Source organism: Chlorocebus sabaeus, chromosome 14 (genome assembly GCF_047675955.1).
Source record: "Chlorocebus sabaeus isolate Y175 chromosome 14, mChlSab1.0.hap1, whole genome shotgun sequence".
NCBI lineage: Eukaryota > Metazoa > Chordata > Mammalia > Primates > Cercopithecidae > Chlorocebus > Chlorocebus sabaeus.
This window is the reverse complement of record NC_132917.1, coordinates 24,231,829-24,253,506: the sequence shown is the minus strand read 5'-3', so window position 1 is coordinate 24,253,506 and position 21,678 is coordinate 24,231,829. Positions and strand designations below refer to the sequence as shown.

At 36.6% G+C, this 21,678-nt stretch overlaps 1 protein-coding gene across 9 annotated transcripts in view; it reads right to left on the bottom strand.

The window, feature by feature from the left end:
* NCOA1 (nuclear receptor coactivator 1) overlaps positions 1-21,678 on the bottom strand; it is a 276,492-nt gene that overhangs the window by 189,782 nt on the left and 65,032 nt on the right. For 6 of the 9 annotated variants that reach the window (XM_073022823.1, XM_073022819.1, XM_073022822.1 and 3 more), the window contains exon 2: positions 21,498-21,633. The gene's annotated coding sequence lies outside the window, so the exon portion shown is untranslated. Of the gene's footprint in view, positions 1-1,202; positions 1,288-21,497; positions 21,634-21,678 lie in introns of those variants that run through there. The other 3 variants (XM_073022820.1, XM_038006638.2, XM_038006637.2) reach the window with 1 other exon arrangement.

The following is a 21,678-nucleotide window of genomic DNA, read 5'->3' as shown; positions in this document are numbered from 1 at the left end:
GAAATATACGTGTATGTGAAAATGTTACACTGGGTAAACTATACTTTGAAATCTGGGTAAAAATGAAACATTTACTAAATGCTATCAGAACTAATCTAGATTTCTACATATCATTTATAAAAATTATGAAAGATTAAATATTTTAAAATATTCAAAGAAGATGAAAAACCAATAAACACATGACAAAGTCAAAAAACTGTAACTTAACTGACATTCCTTTTTTAATCATTTAGATTGCCATTATGTTAAAAAAAAAATCTGTGAATGTAAGTGTCTGCATTCACTGAGATGTATCAAACATTTAGAAATTTCTACACTAAAAAAAGAGAAAAAATGTAGAGGAAAAAGTAGGTCTGAATACTTAAACATTTCAAAACTTCTATACATAAAAAAATCACAAAGTAAAAAGGCAAATAGAAAGGGTAAATGTATTTGCACAAAACATGACAAAGTTAATATTCTTAATATATTCAAAATTCATACACAATAGTATAAAAATTGGTAAGACTCCAATGGATAAGTGGATAGAGAACTCTAAATACAACAAAGAAACAAATTAAAATGAAATGCAATTATCTACATGCCAATTTAGCAAACACTAGGGTGGGGGAACACCAGTGGGATAATGTGGTGAAGCAGACATGCTCACTTGCTGACAATGAGCAAAGGTCGACACAATCTTACTAAGGAGCAATCTGACATACTAAGAAGAAAAAACCTTAAAAAAAGCCGACAGTATTATTAAAATTTGGGAAAGTCTTCAATTCTAGCCTCACATTTGACAGCTGCATTACAAGAAAAGTCACATACCATTTTGAGCACCGGTTTCTTCAATGTAAAATATCAATACCAGTCATTAATTCACAGAGTTGTAATATTTAAAAGAGAAACAAAGCCTGCAAAAATGTCTGAAAAACTGCAAAGCACAGGGTTGCCCAAGGGTCTGTGAACTTTAGGAAATTTTTGAAGATCTTCAAACTCTGACTGAACATGTGTGAATGTTTGTGAAAAGATCTACACAGATTTAAGTAGACTCTCAAAGGGGCCCTGATTCAAAAGAAAGCTGAAAACCACTACAGGCATGGAAAATAAAAGTAAGAATCTTCTTCCCAGTGTCCAACTTGTTTCCTCACACACTATAGGCCCAAATTAGGAATTCACTGTAAAAATTCAGATAGTATTTAAGATGATATTCAACTTACCCTGTTAATTTCTAAGCCCCTCAGAGTAGTATTTAGTGATTTCTGAGGAGATTAACTCATTCTCTGATGTAGCTGTAATTGGAATCTGAAATTAGGAAAACAGTAAGTCAATCAATTGGATCTACTTGGATCAATCACATGAAATTAATGCAGTCTACTTTGGAAAATGGGTGGGGGAGCAGTAAGTAAACTTAATATATTTAAAGTACTATTCTGAATTCATTAAGATATGCATAATTAATATACAAACTACACTGGGACATTTCTCTTGAAGCAAACAAAAATAAAATTGCATATATTTTAATAAAATGGAATAGAGAAAATTAACATTCTACAAAACAATTTTTTTATCATTTGAAAAATAGCTTTTTAAAAAATTGACATTTAGTAACTATATTTATGGGGTACAGTGATATTTCAATACATATATAGAATGAGTAATAATCAAATCAGGGTAATGGCATATCAATCACCTCAAACATTCATCATTTCTTTGTGTTAGGAACATTCAAAATCCTCTCTTCTAGCTATTTAAAAATACACACTAAATTCTTGTTAATGATAGTCACCCTACATTGCTACAGAACACCAAAACTTATTCCTCCTATCTAACCTATAATTTTGTAACTGTTATCCAACCTCTCCCAATACCTACCTCCCAATTACCCTTCCTGCCTTTAGTAACCACAATTATACTCTCTACTTCTATGTGCTCAACTTAGTTTTAGCTCTCACAATATGAGTGAAAATGTGCTATATTTGTCTTTCTGTGTCTGACTTAAATATTTAACTTAATACACTGTCCTCCAGGCTCATCCGTGTTGCTCCAAATGACCGAATTTCATTCTTTTTTATAGCTGAATAGTATTCCATTTTGTATATATACCGTATTTTCTTTATCCATTCATCTGTTGATAGACATTTAGGTTGATTCCATATCTTACTGTGATATGCTGCAATAAACATGGGAATATACATATCTCGTCAACATACTGTTATCCTTTACTTTGGATAAATACCTAGTAGTGGGAATGCTGAAACACACGGCAGTTCTGTTTTCAGTTTTGAGGAGTGTCCACACTGCTTTGCATAATGGAGGTCCTAATTTACATTCCCACAAATAGTGTATGAGTGCCCTTTTCTCCACATCCTTGCCAGCATTTATTTTTTGTCTTTTTGATAACAGTCATTCTGAGGTGAAATAATCCTCATTATGGTTTTGATTTCCATTTCCCTGATGATTACTGATGTTCAACATTTTTTCATATTGGCCTTTTGCATATTCCTTTTGAGAAATGTCTAGTCAGATCATTAGCCTACTTCTTAATTGAATTATTGGCTTTTTGCTGTTGAGTTTCTTACTTATTTTGGATATTAATCTCTAATCAGAAGAATCATTTACAAACATTTTCTCCCATTCTTCAGGTTGTCTCTTCACTCTGTTGATTGTTTTCTCTGCTGTGAGGTGTTTTAGCTTGATGTAATACCATTTGTCTATTGTTGCTTTTGTTGCACCTGTGCATTTGAAGTCTTAGCCATAAAATCTTTACCCATATAAATGTCCTGAAGTGTTTCAGATTTTACATTTAAGTCTTAAATCATTTGGAGTTGATTTTTGTATACAACGAGAGATGAGGGTCTAGTTTCATTCTCCTGCATATGGATATCCAGTTTTCCCAGCGCCATTTATTGAAGAGGCTTGTCTTTTCCTGAATGTATGTTCTCGGTGCCTTTGTTAAAAATCAGTTGGCTATAAATATGTAGATTTATTTCTGGGTTCTCTTCTGCTCCATTGGTCTATGTGTCTGTTTTTATGCCAGTGCATGCTGTTTGGGTTTCAACTGCTTTGCAGTATATTTTGAAGTCAGATAATGTGATGCCTCCAAAGTCCTCTCCCACCCCTCAGGAATTCTTTGCCTATTTGGGGTCATTTGTGGTTTCAAACAAATTTTAGGATCTTTTTTTCTATTTTAGTGAAGAATGTCATTGGTATTTTGATAGGGCTTGTGTTGAATCTGCACATTGCTTTGGGTAGTACGGTCATTTTGACAATATCAACTCTGTTAATCCATGAACATGAAGTATGTTTCCATTTTTTGTATGTCCTCTTCAATTTATTTCATCAGTGTTTTGTAGTTTTTATTGTAGAGATCTTTCACCTCCTTGGTTAAACTTATTCCTAGGTGGGGTTTTTTCATAGTTATTGTAAATAGAATTGCTTTCTTTTCCAGGCTAGTTCATTACTGATGTATAGAAATGCTATTGATTTTTGTTATGTTGATTTTGTATCCTACAACTTTACTGAATTTGTTTATCAATTTTAAAACTGATTTTAAAAAAGTAGAGTTTCTAGATTTTTCTCTATATAAGATCATGTTATCTGCAAACAGAGACAATCTGACTTCCTCTTTTCCAATGTAGATGCCCTCTATTTCTTTCTCTTGCTTATTTGCTCTGGCTAAGGCTTCCAGTACTATGTTGAATAAGACTGATTAAAATGGGCATCCTTGTCTTACTCGTTTTCTTAAAGGAAAAACTTTCAACTTTTCCCCATTCAGTATAATGTTAGCTGTGGGTTTGTCATATATGGCCTTTAACTGTATTGAGATATATTCCTTCTATGTCTAATTTGTTGAGAGATTTAGCATGAAGGGATATTAAATTTTATCAAATGATTTTTTTCTGCATCTATTGGGTGATCATACTGTTTTGTACTTCATTCTGTTGATGTGATTAATCACTTTTATTGATTTGCATATGTTGAACCATTCCTAGGAAAAATCCCACTTAGGCATGGTGTATAATCTTTTTGATGTGCTGTTGGATTCAGTTTGCTAGTATTTCGTTGAGGATTTTTGCATCTATGTTTATCAGGAATATTGGCCTGTAGTTTTCTGTTTTTGTTATATATCATGACCTTGGAGCTGAAGAAGCTGGCAGCCCAAAAAAACCCATAGGCCCAGACTCCCCTACAAAACCAACCAGCCAAACAAAACAAAATCCTGTTCTCTCTAGGCAAAAAATAAGGAAAGAGACAATCCAGACAGAGACCATTATACCTAGCCAAACATCACCAAAAACACAAAAACAAAAGTAAAAAACAACTCTGTGTCTGTAGCTCCCACCCACACCAGCAAAGGTGAGGTAGGGAGCCTAGATGTCTGCTCTCCTCTAGCTGTAATAAGGCATTCAATTCTCCCGACAATGGTGATGTCAGAGAAGGCCAGTAGGGAGCCAGTCCCTGCCACGTGATAATGAGACCTCCTTTTCCACAGGGTCAGTGAAGACCACAGGGAGAGCTTGGACCTTCACCTAGTAGTAACAAGGTACCCTTCTCTCTTTCTGCCATAGGCTGTTTTTGGAGAAGCCTATTAGAGAGTCAGGCCTTTCACCACCACACCGTAAAGAGACTATCCCCCGGTAGAGGATATGTGGGGAACCATAATGACATACTCCTGCCCCTGCCAGCCAGGAAGAAATCAACGGGGGCCAGAACTCCCACCCACGACCAGCAGTAACAAAGAATCTCTCCCTAAATTGAGTGTCAAGAGAGGCAAAGTAGAGAACCCGGACTTGTATCCCGACAGGATAGTAATGAGGCTTCCCTCCTTCTCATGTAGGGGCAGGGCCAGAGGATGCCAACTAAATCAGAATATTTAAATAAGACCCAGAGCATCGACACGTAATACCAAAAATGTCCAGGTATCAAATAAAAATCACTCATCATACCAAGATCCAGGAATATCTCAAACAGAATGAAAAAAAGACAATCCACAGATGCCAATACCAAGATGATGGAGGTATTAAAATTATCTGAAAAACATTTTTTAGCAGCTGTCATAAAAATGACTCAAGGAGCCATTACAGACATACTTGAAACAACAAAATAGTTGAGTCTCAAAAACCAAGCAAGATATAAAGAACATACCCCAAAGAAAGAAAAGATATAAAGAACCAAATGGAAATTTCAGAACTGAAAAATGTAATAGGTGAAACAAAAGATGTAGTGGATGGATGCAACAATAGAATGGAAGGGACAGAGAAAAGAATCACTGAACCAGAATATAGAACAATAGATATTATCCAGTCTAAACAACAGAAAGAAAATAGCCTCAAAACAAATAATTAGAGCCTCAAGACCTATGTGACTATAACAAAAGATCTATCTTCTGCCATGGAGTCAAACAAGGAAAGAAGAAAGTGGGCAGGGCTGAAAAAGTGCTCTAAGAAATAAAACCAGATAACTTTCCATGTTTGGCAAAACATAAATTTACAGATTCAGGAAGCTGAGTGAACCACAAACAGGATAAACCCAAAGCAATCCACATCGAGGCATATCACAGTTAAACTTCTGAAAGCTAAAGACATAGAAAATGTAATAAAAACAGTAAGAGAGAAACGATAATTTACCTATAAGAGAAAATAATTCAAATGACAGCAGACGTCTCATCAGAAACAAAGGAGAAATGAAAGAAATGGCACAATATTTTTTTACTGACGTCCACACCTGATCATCTGTGTCTATTTTTGCATCTGATTTTTCTCTTGTTCCTGGCTCTTGGCATGTCTGGAATCTGGGGACTCAATGTCAAATACCGTATCATTAAAAACTATAAAGGATGTGAAATTTATCTTCAATTGAAGAGTTTCTTTACTTTCTGGTTGGCAGTGGGAGCTAATCAAATCAGAGATCAAGCTAATGTGAAGCTTGTTTTCAATCTTATTAAGACCTAGTGTACTTCTGGTTCACTCTTACCGCTAGGATGCAGTTGTTCAACCTAGGGTGTTTACCAGGACGCCGCTATCTCTAGCACCATGAAACTGCCGAAAACTCTGCTGAGCTTCTTAGTCTGTTAGCAGCCACTTTCTGCTCAACTTTCCTGCTTATTGGTTTGTGTTGCTTACTAAACTGTGACAACTCTTAAGGGAAACAAGGTTCAGACTTCTAAGCTCACTTCTCTGTGACTGTCTTAGCCACTCAAGCTCTAGCTACCTTGGTAACCATGAACTCCAACAGTCTCTCACCAGGGTTTGGAACCCCTGGTTTAACTGACCTCCCTGAGTGAACCTGTCTTATATGGCAAAGGTGGATTAACTCCTTGAATTACATAGCTCTTTCAATATCAAACTCTGTTGAAAAAGCATCAATGACTTCTCATACAGAAGAATAAAGTCCCACCTCATTAGCTAACTCTACAAGTCCACTCAGAATTCTGTCCTTATAAATGACTAACTTCCTGCCTTATTCTCCAGTCAATTCCCATTGTCAGGTCTTTCCTCAGATAAATCCCTCTTCCTGGAGTAGCACTCCCACCTCCTGGCTCCCAAGAGAATCCATATCCTACTAAACTTGCAAACCCCAGTTCAAATTCCTCTAAAAACTCCATCAGGCAACTTGCTTCCCCTCTCCCTTACTCATTAAGGTATGTGAGAACAGGTTCTGTATGTGTATGTTTAAATTCTTTTTTAACTCAATATTATTCTGTTGCTCATTTAAAAAAAAAAAAAACTAATAATAATTTTTCAGTACCCACCACACGCCAAGCTTTTGTAAGCACTGGTTTTACAGCAGAGAACAAAAGAAAAGATACAGTCCCTGTTGTCACAGTGCTTACACTTAGATGAAATGAATATGAACTATTCAGGTATTAATTTAGCATAACATATCAAAATTTTCCCTGTTGACCAATTAGGTTGTCTTCAGCTTTTACTATGACAAGTAATCGTATTGTGAATGCAGCTCTAAAATAGTTTTTTTATTCTTTGTTTTATTTACTTAGGGTCAATTCCCAAGAGCAAGATCATTAATCCATGCCCTTAGATATGTTTATGGCTTTTAAGATATACACTACCATACTACCTCTCAAATGAGTTGTTCCAGTTCCAAAAGCAATGCATGAGTATTTGATTCCCTATGGACTTCTTTATTATGGTTACTCAATAAGCATAAAAAAAGTTATTCACTATTGTTTTTAATTACCAATGAGGTTGAACTCTTTTCCTTATGAGCTAATGGGCATGTCCTTTATTAATGTAGTTGCCGGAATCTTAGTGTCGTAAATATTTTCATAATACAATAATCATGTAAGGTCCTATCTGTGTTTTCCACTTTGTTATTTTTCTTTTTAGTTTTAATTGTGTTGGCTTTCTTCATATAGATGTGCTTAACTTTTTATAATCACTTCTTTACAGTCTTCTTACTTTAGAAGATTACTATTCTTTGCAGTTTCACTAGTTTTTCCATTTTAAAAAGGTCAACCATAACATTTGCATATGAAAAGGCTCTACACGAACTTTCCTAACTGCTATCTGATCATCCCAAAACTTATTAAACAATTCTACCACTGACAGATTTTATGCTTGCTCATTGTATACTAAATTACTAAACTAGATTTTCTCAATACTAAAGATACTTGCTTTTCTTAAAATAATTTTCAGGTTTCTGAAACTAGAAGTATCAGAATCAAAATCCAAAAAAATTTGCCAGTAGCCAAGCAAAAGAGTAAGTTGTGAGGTATGTCACTGCCCACCCATGTATAAACCTATAGAAAATACATTCCCAAGGAAGGTATCTGTCAATCCAACTATGACCACAGCTGAGTTAGCTGCATAGGTAAACTCAGATGTAGTTGAATTTTAACTTAAATCTGAAAGCATAACTTGCTTGAAAATGTTTTCAGAAAGACTGAACCGTGACAAGGCACTGAAATAAAAAGCTATTGTGATGCAAAAGTTGTCTGTTGCAAGCCAAGCAAGGGCAATTAAAAGCAGTAAAAATTGCACACTCTCTCAAAACAGATCATAGAATAATCAGAGATAGAAGACACTGGTGGGACTAATTTGCATTTTACAAAGTACTATCACCCAAGTACTGGATATCAATCTGTCAAAAGTTTCCAGCTGACTCAAAAAGGAAGTTATTTAATTCACGGCTTATCTATAAAAAAACTGAAACCATGAGTTCAACCAGAAAGAAAAGCAGTTAAATTCTACACATTTCTCATATGACTCAAAATTATACTGGCAATTATAATGTGTAAAGAGACCAAGAAAGCAAGCACAGGTAAGGAAAAGCAGCATGTCAGAATTTGGAAGACAATTAGACTCAATCTTATGATTCCCAAAAAGATGAGGTAGAAGTCATATGGATAAATGGATAAATGTGTACTTCTGTCAGTAAACCTTTAAGGATTTAAAAAATAAACTAAATGTTTCTTTTTTCATGAAAATATATTAAACCTGTGGTATATGTCACAATTAATAGTGTTTGAATTGAGAAAATGCACTTTGTGTGTGAGTATATGTGTCTACATTTATTCGGTTACTAATTTATTCACTCATTCATTTGAGTAGAGAAAAGCAAGATTAGAAAAACACATAACAAAACTAAAGATATAATGCATGAAGATCAAACACTTTCAAGAGCCTAAACATTACTGTGATGCAGAAAAATACAAAATATATAAAGAAAATATAATCCAGCTGAAAAATGACAACCAGTTAGATAAACTAGCAACTAACAGAAACAAACAAAAAAATCTGATAAAATTAAAAGTAAATACCAGCAAACAGAAATAGCTGAGAAAAAGCAAATAAGTATGGGTCTTAATTCAGTTAAAAGTACTAAGAACTTATTTAAACTATAAGTTCAATTTGGCAATTGACCAAAACTCAGAATACCATAATTCTTGATCAACCACCCTACTACTGCAGTAGGTTCCAGACAGTGAAAGTGAGAGGGGAATGCATGAGGTGAAATCATTTGTTTATCGTCATCAAAGAGTTTGGAGACTCTTCTGCCTCAGTTACTGGTAAGCCAAATACCTGAAACACAGATCAAACCAACTTGTTTCTTAACTTCTTTAACTTAGACCCACATCTTAATCCACAGAAAAAGGAGGAGAAGAAGTTAATCAAGAATTTCCACAAATAGCCATGATGGAGGAACAGAGATTAGATTTGCTCTCTCAGCTTATACTACCAGAAAACTGGATAAAACAGATGAAACAATGGCTTTCAGATATTAGATAACAGTCAGAGCAAGAGTGGGATCCCTGAGAAAAGATGAAAAAATGATGTGAGTCCTACATTTGCCTGACCTCACACCCTTGAAACAGTTTACAGGATGTAGTGTACAGAGGGGAGATGGGGCTTAAACAGAACCTCACAGTCTCAAAGAGTTGAGGCCACTAAGATTGACAGTGGGGCCAAGGCAGCCAGAATTTGTGGACTAGCCTAACAGAGAGAAAGAAACTACATACAGAGACAGTGCCTTGGAGACATGCAAAGGAGTTCCCACAAGCTGTTGGGAGAGTGCTGATATGTCCTGTGTGGAAGGAAACCACCTGAGGTTGGAGGAAGGACTAGCAAACCAAAAAAAAAAAAAAAAAAAAAAAAAAAGGCCGAAGAATTTCTGAAACTCTCAAACAAGGCTATGAATAGTTTGTATTCCAATAGGGTAGAGTGAAAAGACCTCCTAATCCATGAAATATCATGTAAAGTCCTCAGAAGGAAATCAACTTCTAAATTAGCTCTAGGAGAAAAGTCTACTCACTGCTCCAGACTCACCCTAACAAAGCTTCCGTAAAACAAAACAAGTCTTAAAGGGCATAAAAAAAAATTTAACTGCATGCCAAAACGTAGACTAATATTACTTAAAAGAATGGCCTCTTTGGCCGGGCGTGATGGCTCACGCCTGTAATCCCAGCACTTTGGGAGGCCGAGGCAGGTGGATCACAAGGTCAGGAGATCAAGACCATCCTGGCTAACACGGTGAAACCCCGTCTCTACTAAAAATACAAAAAATTAGTCAGGCGTGGTGGCGGGCGCCTGTAGTCCCAGCTACTCAGGAGGCTGAGGCAAGAGAATGGTATGAATCCAGGAGGCGGAGGTTGCAGTGAGCCGAGACTGCGCCACTGCACTCCAGCCTGGGTGACAGAACGAGACTCCGTCTCAAAAAAAAAAAGAAAAAGAAAAAGGCCTCTTTATCACAAAACCTAACATCCAGTAACATGAAATTCACAATGTCTGACAATCAAAATTTACCAGACATATAAATATGACCTATAACCAGGAGAATAACAAATCAATAAAAATAGACTCAGAACTGACAGAGAGCATAGCAAACAGAGATGCCAAAATAGTTATACATATTTTTAATACACTCAAAAAAGCAGAGAAAGACATGGAAGTGTTGAACACAGAAGTGCAAGATTTTTTTTAGGCCCAATTGGAGCTTCCAGAAATTAAAAATACAAAATCTGAAATGAAAAATACACTGCATAGCATCGACAGCAGATTTAATGGTTAGCTAACTTGAAGATATAGCAATAGAAGATAACCAAAATGAAGCACAAAGGAGAAAAATACAAAATTAATGGAAGTGAATACCACTGATTTGCAGCAACATACAAACAAGCTAAGATCAATGTAACTGAGGTCCAAAAAACAGAGGGAAAAAAAGATTTAAAAAAACTTATTTGAAGAAATAATGAGCATAATTTTTTCAAATGCTATCAAAACCAGAAACTTACAGATTCATAAGAGGCTCAACAAAATCCAAGCAGGATAAACAAAGAAAACCATACCAACAATTATCATAATCAAATTGTTGAAAACCAGTGATTGGGAGGAAAGAAATGTTAAAGACTGCCAGAAGAGGAAAAAAGATTGTGTACAGAAAAAGAAAGGTATGGATGGCAGCAAACTTCTCATCAGAAATTATACAAATAAGAAAACAATGGAGCAAGATTGGAAGGGGGGGAAGACTTGTCAACCTCAAATTCTGTACCCTGTTAAAATATATTTCAAATGAAGGTGGAAATGTTTTTAGACAAAGGCTGAGACAAATCCATTACCAGCAGATTATGCCCTCAGAGAAATGATTTTTAGGCAGAAGAAAAAGAATATCAGATTCAAATTTTGATCTATACAAAGGAGAGTGCCAGCAATGGTAAATACGTTAATAAATATAAACGATATCTTTAAGTTTTGAGCTTCTGTTTTTTTTTCTTTTCTCAATTGTTTTAATTTCAAGAAAAATCTGTTCTTACAACAGAAACTAAAAAAAAGCAGTAAACTCCCCCAAAAGAGTTCTTCTCCACTGAACCATTAAGAGAGTTATACTGATTTTATAATATTAATTGGGCATATTTCCATCTTTTTTATAATCTCTAAAATAGTTCTCACCATAGGAATTATATGTTCCTTGAAAACTAAAAAGAATTAACCGGCAAAAGTTGGTTCTGGAGCTAGCTGGATGTAGCCCCAGACCAACTTTTCTTAAATCAGCTTGGGTGTTTCATAATTCATTTCAAATAAATCAGCTTAGAGTTAATAAATAGTACTCACTTACTATTTTTAAAATATCTGTTCTATTCTTATATCTGCTTTATAAACTTAATTTTGGTTTTCCATCTTTTCCTTGGTAAGATTTGTCAGATATTTTTCTATTTTGTTTTTCAACCCTAAGAAACAGCTTTTAGATTTTTCATTTCTGTGGTTTCTGTTTAAGTCACCTATTTCTGCTTTTATCTTATTAGTATCTTCCCTTTCTCAGAAACTAGGCATTTATTTTGTTGAGTGTTTGTTTTACTAAATTCTAAGGGTTAGTACTTAGTACATTTATTTCATTCATTAACAGTGAAGTTAACAAAGACTTATTAATCTACTTCTAAGCACAGTATGAGTCTTGGCCTGAATCTCATTTCAGGTGCTAAATGACCAGTTATTGTATATTTGATCTCCTGTTTGACCCTACATTTATTTAAGTAATTTTTCTGTTTGATTTGTCCAAATGGTTAAAGTTGTACACTTTAAACTTCCGTTGTAGTCAGAGAATGGACATACGTAGTTTCAGCTTTTCTGGAATTTACTGAGGTTTTCCTTTGTGGTTTAATCTAAAACTTTTTTAAAATGTTGCATTAACTGGAAAACTGGAAAAATCAACTTAATCCCAAATTTAGATAAAAGCTTCATAAGTAACTAAATAAACCCCAAATCATCAATGCAGGTTTTACACTACATTTATTCAGGCTTACAATTTTTACTAGCATTAAATGCATCCATACGATATGAAGAGTAAGGACAGAGATTCTCAATTTTGCACCTAATCTAACTCTGGGTTTGCTGGGCTGGCAAAGGTCAACCAAAGAGTGTTTCTTAATAATGTAAGGAATTTCTAATTTCAAGAAATGTCAAAAATTCTCAAAAACTTTAATAGGTGTTTAGTAACTTACACCTAAATGGTTATTGGGACAGTATCTGAAAATATGTACAAAATATCTATCATAGTGCTTGATACACAGCAATCATTAAATATTAGCTATTTTCTTATTATTTTTGTTTTTCTCGTATCCGCTTTCTTTTCCCTTAAATTCACTTCATCTCACATTCTGTATAGACCACATTAACTATGCCTCCTCATTTAAGATAATCTTCAAAGCAATAAACATTTCAATGCCTTCACCAAGTAACTGATAACAAAAGTTAAATTCAGCACCTCTCAACTATGCTTCCTCTTATATATCACCTTTTGGCTTCCAGAACATCCAGATTTCATTGGAAAGCATTTCATTTCGTGATTAGATCTGAGAGTGGGTTTCTGTCATACACATTTATTATTCAAAAAAATATTATCAATAACCTATGGGCCCCCAAAAGCAAATCCCCTTCTTTAACACAGTCAAGTAATTGGTGATGCAATTTCAATAGCAATGCCACTCAATAATAATAACTGACCTTTGGAAAATAAAAGATACTTTCTGTGGCCACAGTCTTCAGTTTCTAAATACTTCAACATCACTTTCAAAAATACAATTAAAGATATGTTAAAAGGTTGCTTCAGTATACTCCTATATAAAATAACAGGTGCAGCTCAGGTGGAGAGAGGGAGGTGATGGAGCAAAGAAAAATACCACAACCTTTTATTTATTTATTTTTTTTTTGAGACGGAATCTGGCTTTGTCACCCAGGTTGGAGTGCAGTTGCCCATCTCAGCTCACTGCAAGCTCCGCCTCCCGGGTTCACGCTATTCTCCTGCCTCAGCCTCCGAGTAACTGGGACTACAGACACGCACCACCACGCCCCGCTAATTTTTTTTATTTTTAGTAGAGACGGGGTTTCACCGTATTAGCCAGGATGGTCTCAATCTCCTGACCTCGTGATCCGCCCACCTCAGCCTCCCAAAGTGCTGGGATTACAGGCGTGAGCCACACAACTTTTAACTAGCTACCCCAGGTCTTCAGATAGTCACCTTCCATAATCTTCAAGAAAAAGTTGCCTGTAATTGTGATCCTTCTCTCAAATGAATGAAATCAAAAGTTTTCTTTCTTACTAGTGCCTATGTGCCTCCTTTCATGAATTGTAGTATCTTACTATGTCATAACGTCCTTTGCAGTTGGCTCAAGAGGAACCAAAAAACTCAGGAAGTTGGGACAGGCCACGTTTTCCCTAAATTGTTCCCACTTCATCCCCAATAGACAAGTATTCTTTTGGAAACCAACTCAAGTGAGTAATCTTTCTTGAACTCAGAGCCTATCATTAAAAAGTTCCTTGCAGAGAACACAGAGATTACTCATTAAACCACCCTAACACATTATCGAGTTTTACCCACCTGTCCCAGGCCTAGGACTTCTTAAAGTGACTAAGCCATATTCTTCCCACCCCATTTCAAAAGTTACCTAAAGAATAAAGAACAATTTTTGATCAAAAGTATGAAGTGACTGTCTCTTAAACCAAAAAGCATATTTACTAGATACTTATTATGTGCAAAACTGTGTACTAAGTGCTTTAAGATTATCTCATGTAATCCACATAAAGTCAAGCAGGAGGTAACTACATAACACGTGTAGGAGTTAAGGGGAGGAAGGAGTAATTTTATCTAAGTATCAGAAAGAAATTCAGCAAGTAATACCAATAAAATCAAGTAATTAAAAGTAAAATGAGCCATGAATGAGCTGCTTACAGATCAGAAGAGAAATATAATAAAAAATACTAAACACTGTTACAATACACTTGATCCTTTGGTTTCTGGATACACAGTAAGCTAATTCTAGCCTCTTAGTAAGTACCTTGTATTTGTAAAGGAGCAAAGTCAGCTGGACTCTGGATTCCCTAAGTATTAAGACAACTTCCAAAATCAAAATTATAAACAAAAACTGGTCTTTAAAAGCTGAACTCCTTGGCCAATGCACTAAGAGAAACAAAAGAAATAAAAGGTGTAAGGACTGGAGTAGAGGGATTAAAAATAAAAAGTTATAAAAGAGAGATACAAAAACTAGAGAGGCATAGACTCTAGGGCTAGAAAGTCTGGATACAAATCTCAGCTCTAAAACATAGCACTTGGGTAACCTTTGCAAGTTAATATCTACTTCATAAGCACTCTTGTGAGGATCTAAAGAGTAAATATGTATAAACTGCTGAGAATAGAGCCTGGTAAATAGTAAGCACTATACAGTAAAACTGTCCCTTATAGGCAATGGGATTTTCTATATAGTACACTCAACAGACTCAAGAAATTATTAGAAATATGATTCAGCAGGTTGCTAAATATACATAATTCAACTGTATTTTTGGACCTTTTTCCTATGGAATTTTTCAAAAAAGTTTATGGAATATTATCAAGAATTACTCCCACCCCCTCACGCGCTGTCCCCCAAATCACAAGTGTCTAGTTGCATGATCAACTAATGGTCAATCTTACTTAATCCTTACCCACAACCTCCCCTGTACTCCAGATAGTAATGAAGCAGGAGTCCAGGCATATCTTTCATTACATCAACATTTCATTGTGTGTCGCTAAAAGGTAAGGGCTTTTAAAAAAATACATAACTACATACTATCATCTCACCTAAAAATTAACAATAATTCTTTAATATCAAATATCTTGTCAGTGTTAAAATGTCCCTATTTCGTAAACGTTTATTAAAATCTAGACTCAAAGTCCAGGCATTGCTGTTAATCTACGGTTTCCTCCTCCATTTCTCTTTTTTGTCCCTACAATTTGATTGTTGAAAAACAACAAGTCATATGTCTCTAAGAGTTCCCTGTAACCTATATTTTGCTAACTGCATTCACATGGTGTCACTTAATGTGTTTCTCTGTCTTCTGTGTTTCCTGTAAACTGGCAGAGCTAGAGACTTGATCAGATTCAGGTTCAACTTTTTTGGCAAGAACACTTCATGGGCAGCCCTGTGAACTTTCATTAAGAGAAAACTAATGTCCGTTTCTTCCTGTGCTGTTAGCAGCCATTCATGATCTTTGCTTAGGTCCAGGAATTCATTAGAAAATGGTGATGTTTTATTCTATCTGAGAAAAGAAACTTCCTCTCTGCAACTATTTAGTTGCTCTGAAGTATAGTTGGCTCCTTAGCATACTCTGAAGAAAACTAATGAGTTTTTAAAGTATCATTATGAACTCACGGATTTAAACATATTTGATATGGTTCATTATATTGCAGTTAATGTTTACTGATGCTCAGATGGTCTCATCTTCTTTGACCAACCAGAGCCCATTCAATTAAGCACCTGAGTTGTCTTGTCACAACCCTATTAGTGTTTGATAACTTCACTGCAAGATGTTCAAACCCCACATCTGGAATCAGATTGAACCATAAACCAACTTTCATATTCAGCTGGTTCTTTCTTGTTCTTTATTTTTACTACATAAAAATCTCTAATTATAAATCATAAATCAGTGGCATTATACAGCCTGAATATTATGATTGAATATGGACCCAGAAATTACATAGCAAGATTTCTCACTGATTTTTAATTTCAGCATTCCATTGAATGCTAAAAAAAAAAAAAAGTATATACCACTTAAAGCTGGAAATTAAGTGCTTCAACTTAAGAAATTGAAAAAAGGATTCCTAATCTACTTTCTGCTTGCATTTTGACTCTGGAAAGTATTTCTTCATGTTCTATTTCAAAATTTGGTTGTGGTTTTTAGACGTGTATAATACAAATTTTCTTTTTTCTTTTTTTCTTTTTTTTTTTTTTAAGACAGAGTCTCACTCTGTTGCCCAGGCTGGAGGAGTGCAGTGGCACAATCTTGGCTCACTGCAACCTCCACCCGCCAGGTTCAAGCGATTCTCCTGCCTCAGCCTCCCGAGTAGCTGGGATTACAGGCACCTGCCACTGCACCCGCTTAATTTTTGTATTTTTAGTAAAGACGGGGTTTCACCATATTGGCCAGGCTGGTCTTGAACTCCTGACCTTGTGATCCACCTGCCTAGGCCTCCCAAAATGCTGGGTTTACAGGCGTGAGCCACCGTGCCTGGCTCAAATTCATTAAAACAAATAATAAATTAGTAAAACCATCAAGTTTGAGGATACGGTCAAACTCTCAGAGGTTGAATTATTTTGCACCGTAATTCAGACTTTTACAAAATCCTCATATTTCATCCTTAACATTGAAATTCATCATATCATGAATATAAAGTTGTAAGTTGAGACTATTTGAAATATCACAGCTACTAGGTAAGGTAGGTCCCTTGAAATCATAGAAATGACAATATCAGTAGCAAGTATTTATCTCATTTTACTAAAAAACTAATTAACAAACATATAAGCCCTTTCCTCCTATACAGCTAGCATACCACTGTGAAAAAGCAAAATACTGTTGCTGCTATTTTGTCATAAAAGTCTGAAAAGAGGTGGCTTTAGTGGCCAAAACTGCTTACATTCACAAGTTTTACTATTTTATTCAACACTAAATCATGACAAAAAGTCACATTACTAAATGCCAATTCTCCTCTCTGAAAAAAGTGGGATATGAATTGATATCCTGCTGCAACTTCTTTTACTTAAAAAGCAAGTAGACCATTTCCTGCAGCTATAATTGTTGGTGCTTTGATCAGAAGGACACAATGCAGCTTTTCTAGGCTATAATGGCGTAAAAAAACAATCGACCAAAAACAAAACATAAAACTCTTCTGCTATAGTGATTCTTCAGTGATAAACAGTAACACACCTGTATCAAGCACTAGTATATCCTCTGTACATCAGTGCTTTCATCCAGCTGAAAAACAAAATACTGGCATGTGCACATGACAGTAATTGCTTTTTCAGATGGTATGTCTTTGATAAAGGATTTGTGCCAAAAACTCATTTTACTTTCTCTGCAAGCATAATACTTGCTATTAACTTTGAAACTGGTTTTACAAGCTTCTCAATAGTGAGTAGACCTGTTTTTTGCTGTGAAAAGGATACCTCTGAATGATACAGTAATGTGCACCTCCCTGTCTTAGCAACAACATTCATTAATTTCACATTAAGAAGCATTATTTTTCATTATTTCACACACATTTCATTCTTCATCACCTCTAAAACTTAATTCTTACAGAAAAGGAAACTAAGAAATATTAATTCAGTTCTCCCAAGGTAGCATGAAAGTAAAGCTTCTGCTCTTTCCATCATAGCACAGAAAAAAACTATAGCAGGGAATATCCATTCCCTTAATATAACTTGCCAAAATTTGCTTTCCAATGTTTTACTGAGTTCAGACAAAACATTTTAAAAAGGTACCATTTTAACTTAATGTAAACTGTAATCCAGGACATATAACTTTGCAAATGTTCTAGGGCCTTAACTTACCGTCTCACGTATTGATTTTGCTCTTATCCCCCAAAACAACAAAATGCCATATTCTTTAAATCTGAAGTTCAAATATATAACTCTTCCAAGCACAAATTTGTGAGATTTTTCACTTCATTTTCAAAATGGAAAATGAAAAATATGAATAGGGGCTATCACTCTGTGAACATCTGAAAAACAGTGAGGAGATATAAGACACTGATAAATGGCCAGGTGCAGAGGCTCATGCCTGTAATCCCAGCACTTTGGGAGGCCGAGGCAGGCAGATCACCTGAGGCCAGGAGTTTAAGACCAGCCTGTCCAATATGGTGAAACTCGTCTCTACTAAAAATACAAAAATTAGCCAGGTGTGGTCGCACACACCTGTAATCCCAGCTACTGGGGAGGAGGAGAATTGCTTGAACCCAGGAGGCGGAGGTTGCAGTAAGCCACGATCATGCCACCACACACTCTAGCCTGGGCAACAAAATGAGACTCTGTCTCAAAAAAAGAAACTGATAAATAAGAAATTCCTAATTTAAAAATTCAAGCAACCTAATTTAGGCTATATGGCACTTTCACACAACCAATTACCAAATTCAATTGATGAAAACTTCCTATTCCCTAATCTTTACTTTTGTTAAGGTCTGAATATAGAACTTAAGTATATTACTTAGAAAGGGACTCTAGATTATGACTTGATGTGCGCATTCTATGACTGCACATAAATGGTTTCGGATGGGTGTATCTAGTCTTCCTAGCCCAAGAGTAAGCATTCTGAATAAAAGACATCTTCAATTTCATTTATAACGAAGTTACAGAATGATTTATATTCTTCCCCATATCTAGAATCATTCTTTACAAAGCTTGGGCATTCCGCTAATGTTCCTAAGTGAAAGTAAGGAGAAAAGATACACCTAAAAACAAGTAAAATGGCTCTGGTACTAAGACAAACTATATATTTAATCATCATTACTATTTGAGTTCAAATGACATCAAGCAAACAAAGAAAAGTACAACACATTTACTAGTTGCCAGGGACATTTCAAAACTTATCATCAAAGTAACCTCTTTTTCATCTGCTACTTGATTTGAGATAATTTTCTTTAGCAAAAATTGCTCAATTACACTAACCCCTTCCAGGAGGTAATCCATTTCTGGTAGCTGAGGCAGTCTTACTGATGGCTTACATCTAGAATGGCTGCAGTGGGGTAAGTGTAGGAAGGGCTGTGTGCTCCACTGGGCTGGCAGAGGCTGGGAGCAGGCAGAAGGCCTGCCCTTCTGGGTGCAGCTGCAACTGCCCAGCCACCACTGTGGACCCAGACTTCTCTGCACTCTTGGGGACCCAGGAAGGCCCCCCATGCCCTTGCAGGCTCAGAAGTGCCTACTCCCACTGCCTGGCCTCTTCCTGCTCCCAGTACCTGCTTCAATCTCAAAGTTGAGGCCAAGGCCAGGCACTGTTGCAACCCAGCTGGGTGGGTGCCGACGAGCACGGGAGGGAGGCTAAGGAGAGGCTCGATGCTAGCCTGCAGGTGCTCCAAAGCAGGAACAGCCTGGGCACCACGAAGACTGGTAGGAGGCAGATAGGCTTCTGGGCAGAAAGGGGCAGGTCCCTGAAAACCTCACCTTCAAACCAGGGAATGCTTGAAGCCTGGGGGCCAGGCTGCCAGTCCCGTGGACTGGAAAGGAAACTTACGGTGCTTTTTCTGAGACCACTCATGGACCAATTGGCATGTACTTCAACCCCTCTGAAGCCCATAAAAACCCTGGATTCAGCCAAATTCGAGGAAAGGATAGGATGACCAGCTGCAGAGAGGGGCCACCCACTCCAGGGTCTCCTCTCTGCTGAAAGTTGAGGAGAGGATGGGATGACCAGCTGCAGAGAGGTGCTACCCACTCCAACTCCATGGTCTTTTCTCTGCTGAAAGCTGAGCACTCATTGGGACACCCTGGCTGCAGAAAGGAGCTATCCATTGCAAGTCTCCTCTGAGCTGTTCTATCGCTCAATAAAGTTCCTGTTCACTTCGCTCACCCTCCATTTATCCATGTACCTTATTCTTCCTGGGTGTGGGACAAGAACTTGGGACACATTGAATAGCAGGGTTGAAAGAGTTGTAACACAAACAGGACTGAAATACGCTCCTTGCTTGCCACATTGAGGGTGACAAGAAGAGAGAAGAGCTGCAGCCCTTCAGAGAGCCCACACCTAGGAGTTCCTCGAGCCAAGGCTTTGACGTACTCTTTAGGGCTCTGCAGATCCTGGCATCTCCAAGCTTCCGGGGACCACTGCATTCCCTGGTGCCAGCCAGGGAAGCTGCTTGTGATACACCTGGTCCAGACACAGCTGGCAGGGAGCCAGTGTCCATGCTGGTGCCTGGAGCTGCCTGCCCCACCACAGCCAGTGTGCCCGGCTATGCAAAGTGGCCAGACCCCACACTCACTTGCTCACATACCCCTCACTGCTCTGCTCACCCTTGGCAGGCATGGGATCCAGGCCAATAGTGTGAGCTGCACACAGCCTGCCAGGCTGAGTGGGCCCAGTGGGCCCGAGCAAAACTCAGAGAGATGACATCCCAAGGAGCCCATGACATTAAGGATTTCCAATATCATGAATTCTTATTATTTTGGAATTTATGCTTTACAAAGTCGTCTTCTAGAACAGAACAAAGTTAAGAATCCTAGCAGTAAGTGATACATATTTACATTTTTCTCAGGTTTTACCTTCTCTATATTCTAGCAAAATATTAATTCACAAAACTCTGTAACATATTCAGAGAAATCAACAAATTTTGACCTGTCCCCTAAAATAGTTTCCATACTTTCTGCCTATTTGGAAAAATATCGTTAAAATAAAAAATATTTTGTTTTTAAATAAACACCTAAGTCACTCTACCTATTTGTAATTTATGTGAAAACATAGAATTATTTTTGGTTTTGCTTTCTGTTGACATTATATTTCCTTTTTGTTTTATTTGTCTTATGTGGTCTTTCAAGTGGGGATCCACCCCATATTTTGGAAGTGTCACCTGATTCTTTAACTAAATATCTTGGTTTTCTGGCCCAAGTAATTCATTAGCTCCCAAAGGCCCTACAGGGACAGCTTATAGAGAGTAACAGTGACACATACTGGTGAATAGAAAATCCCTAACAATAAATTTAGGAAGAAAGGCGAGAAAGGTTTCAAACCATCTAAAGGAAGATCAATAAGGTCTCTGACATCATGCAGGTGGACTCAGAGTGCTGCGTTCAGTTGTTTCTCTCAGGGGTCATAATGTAAATAATTATGAAATTGATATTTATTTATTCCAGTTCCTCTAATATAGTTACTGAGACTTAATCTACACTTAATGTATTTCTTATAATTGATATGCTTTCCTAATTTTAATAAATAGATCCCTTTAAAATCTTGTCTACAGCCATACCACTCTGAACACATCTGATCTCAAAAGCTAAGCACAGTCAGGCCTCGTTAGTACTTGGTTGTGAGACCACATGGGAATACTGAGTACTGTAGGCTTTTGGAAAAAAAAAAATTGGGATCACTTCTCAGTTGGTTTCTTTGGGAGTATAGTGGGAAAGGAGGGAAGTGAACTCTTCTCTAAGAGCTAAGCATTCTAACATATTAAGTACTTTTAAACTCACCAAACCTATTATCTAGAAATCAACACTACAAAATGACTACTAAGGAGTCAAAACTAAAGTAAAATTGCGTCTCAAATACCTTAGAATAAGTAGAAATTCTAAATGTTGGTAACTTCATGTGGAAGCAAAGTTGCCTACTGCATGATCTTGCTTGATGGTCCTTGATTTTATCATCAGAGTCAGTTCCAGTTACGTTTCCATTAGTATGGATAGATCTAAAGCAGGAGACAGAAGACACAATTGGGCCATTGAAAACATTA